The sequence below is a fragment of the Rattus norvegicus genome, chromosome 7 (genome assembly GCF_036323735.1).
Source record: "Rattus norvegicus strain BN/NHsdMcwi chromosome 7, GRCr8, whole genome shotgun sequence".
Lineage (NCBI taxonomy): Eukaryota > Metazoa > Chordata > Mammalia > Rodentia > Muridae > Rattus > Rattus norvegicus.
The window spans coordinates 42,753,836-42,759,864 of NC_086025.1; positions in this window are offsets into that span (position 1 = coordinate 42,753,836).

Here is a 6,029-nt window from a genome sequence, read left to right on the forward strand (position 1 = left end):
CAGCTGACCCTAAGAATCTGTGCTGTTATTTGAATTTATGTTTGAATCTGGGTGTAAAACAGCTGATGTACGGATGAGGATGCAGGATGTATGATTTTTGTTTTTGTCCTCAGGACACCCTGGGAACATCTAAGGCTACTTGGATAGCAGGAAATAGATAGTAGAGAATGATGTTGACCTTTCCCCTGTTGGTCTCAGTGGCTCTGGTTCTCTCGTTGTAACCTTTATCAGTGAATACAAGCAGATGGTTGTAAATATAACTTTTATTCACCTGTTAAAATTGTCATCTCCAAGGCTTACTGCTTCAGTCTGCTAACCTAGGGCTAGACCTGGAAGCTTCTAGCCTCTGTACAATCTAATCTAGGCCTAGAGTGGTTTTAGCCTCTGAGACTTAACTGCTGATAAAGGTCACCCTTTGTAGTTCACTGTGAGCTCTGGCTGGCTAGTTCGGCAGAGCTGTTCTGCCTCAAGCTCCTCTCCACCATGCCTGATTCAATCTCGCTTCTCTCAGCTTCTCTGAAATTGCTCTGCTTGCTCTCAGACTAACTCTGGAAATATATTCTAATTGTCCCAATGTTTATCATCATTCTTTGGTTCATTCTGTCTTCACCTGTGTCTAGCTCATTCTCTCTCTGGAACCTATCTTTGTACAACTGTACAACTGTCCTAGTAAAAACTGTGTCTCAGACTGAACCTGGACTCTGACCTCATAGGTAGCAATGAATAGCCTAGTAAGAGCACCAGTGGAAGGGGAAGCCCTTGGTCCTGCTAAGACTGAACCCCCAGTGAACGTGATTGTTGTGGGGAGGACGGTAATGGGGGGAGGATGGGGAGGGGAACACCCATATAGGTGGGGAGGAGGAGGGGTTAGGGGGATGTTCGCCCGGAAACCGGGAAAAGGAATAACATTCGAAATGTAAATAAGAAATACTCAAGTTAATAAAGAAAAAAAGGGGAAAAAACTGTGTCTCCTCCTCCTCTTCCTCCTCCCCAACTCCTCTCCTCCTCCTCTTCCTCCTCCCCAACTCCTCTCCTCCTTCCACTCCCTCTTCTTCTCCTGTGACTCTTAAATGGCTTCTCTTTCCTGTCTTTTCTTGAGAGAGTTAAGCATATCCTATTCTGATAAATCTTTCTCTGATTCATCACTCTGTCTGACACTCAATTAGATATCACTTTCAAACATGTTTTGCTTCCTTCTACAAACTAATGTTACTGTCCTTGTTTGGGATTAAAGTTGTGTGCTAAGGGCTGAACCACAACTAGAAACAGTGAGATTTTTTTGTTTGGTTGACTGATTGGTTGGTTGGGGTTTTCTGTTTTTTGGTCTTGTTTGTTTTGTAAATATGATCTCGGGGTCCGAAATGCAATCAAATATCCTACAAGAGATGATTCACAAATTTGTTCTTCCGCTATTGTTTCCTTCTCCCCTTGGAATTTTAGACAACACATTACCTTCTTACTCAACAATTACATTTGGATTGTACAAAGGCTTCTCAAGATAAAACTATCACCCAAACCAATGAATCAACCTTTACCTCAAAGCCAGGTCTCCTAGTTTTATATGTCAGTCAATGGTACCACATTCATCTGGCTAAGTAAGACAGAATCTGAGGAATCATTCATTTTAATACACCCCCCTCTCTCCATCCTCAATTGATTTTTCTCCCCAAAATCTGCCAATTTAGCTTCTTTAAATAAAAAATCCCACCAAGCCTTACAGCCTTACATGCCAAACTATCAAATGACCAGCATCTGTCATCTGACCAACTACATGACCTTCCAATTCATTCCACATCTCCATTCGCCAATTTCTTCATCACATGCTAAACTTAAGAGTAGATGAAAACTACACTCAGCCCCTCTCAGCCACAATTCCTCAGAATCGGTAGGCTAGAAGAACCCTGATCTCACCAATGTTATTTAAGGTCTCCTATGGTCTACATGGCCCTCTCCAACTTCACTTTCCTCCATATCCCTCCATCTGAACAGTTTCAACTACTTGGTGTTTCAGTCTCTCTGATCTCCCACACTTCCTCCAGCCACAACCTTCTCACAAAACATCCCTATTATCTAAAATGCTCTTCTTTTCAGGACCTAATATGGCTGCTGCTTGTCTTTCAGATGTTGGTCTTTCTCTAGCCTTATCACGAATTGAAGTCAACATTCCCATTCAGAATAGTCCATTCCTTCCACATTTATATTAGTTAGAATGAAAGTAAGCTCTAGGTCTCTCTGCATATTTGTTTTGCTCTTCTTTGTGCTCCTCAAAAACCTCCCCCATATCCAAATTCTCAGGGTCCACCACTAACTGCAAAGAGAAATGTCATGGGCTCTTTGTGACTCTTGCCACAGGTATTGTGTAAAAGCACTAGTCCAGAGGCCTTCTGGGAACCATTCAACTTGAGCTTCTTTTATACCACCCCCAAGTACATACTTTAAGAAAACTGAAACAAGGACCTATATAGCAGCCTCCTTGTCCTTTCTAGGGCTTATCAAGTTAGGTGGGAAACATAAAAACGTGGAACGCAGGTGGCATGGGTCAAGCACATCTACCCTGCTTGCTGTGTTCTCTCTTTGACCCCTTGAACTATAACCTCTGCTAGAGTTATCTTTTTCCACTTGGCAAGTTCTATCATGGTTTCTTCCCCCCTCTCCGGAGCTGTAGAGAGGAAATATTGCTGTCTTCATTTCCATTTCAAACTCAAGATTCTTTTTTCCAAGGAAATGTTCACCAGCCAGTCTCTCATCAACTTGCTGCTTCTCAGAGCACTCCATTTCCATTGGGTGAAGGGCAGGCTGAGCCTGTCATCTGTGTTACATTTTCTCCCCTCACAGTGTTGTAGGTCGTTTGTGTGGTGGTAGCAATTACTTACGGAGAGCTTGCTATACGGGAGGCTAGCTATAGGCTGTGGTAATTGCATTCTTTTATTGAGGAGCCCAGGACCAGGGGCCAAAGCCACCAGGGTACTTTTCCTGAATAAAACAAATTGGACTGCATTGCATGTGTTAAAGAATCTTCTACGTCTCTAGCAAGAGAGTCAGCATAAATTCAATACGCTGCTGTAAGAGAGATGCCAAAAACTAAACCCACAATAAAAAGGAATGACTTTGCAGGCTCCGTAAGGGATTGTCAGGAGGAAGAATCAGAGCTATTAAAAATTATGGAAAAAGCAGAGACATTAATTTTGCATGTTGTGCATTACTGTGTTTACAATGTGTTATGTTTTAGATAAAAGTCTAAAAGAGATTACTCCTACTCTGTATGCAGTTTAGTTTCACTGAACTCCTCCAGGGGGAAAAGGGAGGGAAAAAAATCAAATAAATATGTTTGTGCACAAGGAAAAATAATTTGGTGGCCAAAAGACCAATTTATCAGGTTGGAAATTATTCTCTGGTGATACAGGTTTTTTTTTTTTTTTGTTATTGTTGTTGGGGTTTTTTTTGTTGTTGTTGTTTTTTGGTTTTTGGTTTTTGGTTTTTTTTTTTTTTTGTGAGATTAAGGTTCTCTTTCTTCTGCTACAGAACCGCTTTGATCTGCCTTCGTGTCATGTGTGGAGAAGCTCAGCATCAGGAAAAACATATAACCATTAAAAGCCACAAGTTCTAAAACAAAACATGTGTAAAGTATCAGTAATCCAAGACTTTTTTAAAAAAAAATACCTAATGTAGTCCAAATCAAAGCAGTCTGTCATATCATTAAATTTAAGAGAAAAATGGCAAAAACACTCTTTCTGTATTCCTTTAAGCAAGAGGACTTAATATCCCATCCTTTGGGAATCAGAGTACAGATGATAAACGTGTGTTGTGAGGGAGGAGGAGTCTCTCTGAACCTCGTGGGTTTCATTACAAAATTTTAAATGTTAGCATATAGAATTTCTCCTGAGACATGGAACTCTCAATTGTCCAAGACATCAAGCTTCAGACCCATTACAGAACCTTCTCCTCCCCTCTTCTGAAGTTTTTTTAAAAGTAGAAATCTTTGCCTTTATATGCAATGGGCTTTAGCCCATTTATGACAAAAATTAGTTGGTTACTAGAAAACTGGGAGCATTTCTTTTATTTGCAATATGAGAAAACTTTTTCAGTAGGTTTTAGCTTAACTTATTTCATAAGGAAAGTGAGGAAATGGTGACATCACAGCTCAGGCAAAGGAGGAGGATGGAGAAGGTCAAAGAGCAGTAAGCGTCAATGAATGATGGTGAAGGGTGAAGGATCGAGGCATCACACGCATTACTCACACCTTCTGGATGCACCAGGATGCCTTCTTCTACTAATCACTAAGCTTCTTGCAAACAGTCTGCTCTTATCCTATTCTCTATCTTCTTCTTCTGGGTGTCAACCAGAAACTTCGCACACCCCATTGTGAGATCTACAATGAGCACCCAGGCTAAAGCCCATTGCAAGGCAGCGTGTCTTCTCTGGGCACATGGCGTAAACTTCAATGCCTGGACTAAGTAAACTCTGCAGCCCAGGTCCCACTATGTTACTAAACTTGGGGCTACTACCTATGACCCAACAATCCAGGTTTGACTCTTCATCCTCAATGAGACAATTACAAGAGCCAAACTAACAATAAGAAGTGGAGAAAGGGATTTCCTATTTCAATGTGGCTTCATCGTGGGTAGGAAGACAAAGAGCTACCCCTACCAACTCAAATGTATCTACTGGGTCCTAACATGAGAGTAAGGCTTAAACAGAAGTTATGAAATACATAAAACTGAGTAGTCTGGTCAAGGTCTGGCCCTCTGCTCACCTCTGTCTCAGTTCCAATCCTGTCCTATAAGGTCAGTAGACAAGTTATTAATCTTTGTCCAGGAAACAAAATTCTCTTCTGGTTGTCCCATGGAGGTAGGCATTCTCTTCTAGCAACAGAATTTTGGGGAAATTCTAACTCTTGGGGTCCATCTTTGAATAGTCTGACAGCCAAAGACAGAGTCTAGGTTTCTAGAGAACACATCATCCATTCCTGCTAGACAGAGTGGTTGCAATGGAGCCTGCATCTAGTTACACAGGCTGGATGTTTTAAATCTATTCTCATTATTTCCCTTTTTTTCTGCTTTTAATCAAGTCCTTCCAGGGCAGTGTGGGCTGACTTTGAACTCAATGTCCTCCTGTATCTACTTCTCCAGTCCTAGCAATATAAGGGTATACCATTATATATATATATATATATATATATATATATATATATATATATATATATATTATATACCATAATAGAAGGGCCTGGAACCTATTCTACATACCCCTCACTTTCTTATATTTAGCTCCTTCTCTCTGGCATAACAGTTTTAAACTGTTTGTTTGTATGGATTTAATTTTGAGATGGAATTTCATTACTTAGCACAGGTTAAAATTTTAATCATTCAGTGGCTGTCAAAAGGATGACCAGACTTCTTATTTAACATAGTGCATGGTTAATCAACAATTAACCAGCTGTAATTGTTTATAGATATCCCAGATGTGTTAAATTCTGTATGGGCTTTAGGTCTTGCCGCTCTGCTCTGTATCCCCTGTGTCAACCTCACCATCAATTGTTGCTCCTTTCCTAACCCCCTGAGGACCTTTCTGTGGGCATTCTCTTCAAGTGAGCTTGCCACTCCTTTCCATATCCATAGTTCTCTCAACTTACATGTGTGTTATGATTGGGAACTGTCTCCTCCCACTTTTCTCTTTACTTGAAGCACGACTCTTTTCTGTTTGAACAGCCATATATAAATTCACTACGTCATTCCAAAGACATCAAACAAGGAATGAATAAATAGCTAGTTCTGATCTACATGAGGGGACTACAAAATGCAAGAGAGATAGAGAAAGCAGGAAAGAAAAAGTCACAAAATAAGAGGGGACAGAAAAGACTCTCCACTGCCTACCTCCCATCTGAGCTTCATGGTCATTTTCACGTATTATCAAAACAGGAAACAAAAACAAAAGCCAAACTGTCCTTGTTGAAGAAGAGTGTGTGTGTGTATGTGTCTGTGTGTGTGTGTGTGTGTGTGTGTGTGTGTGTGTGTGTGTGTGTCTGAGTT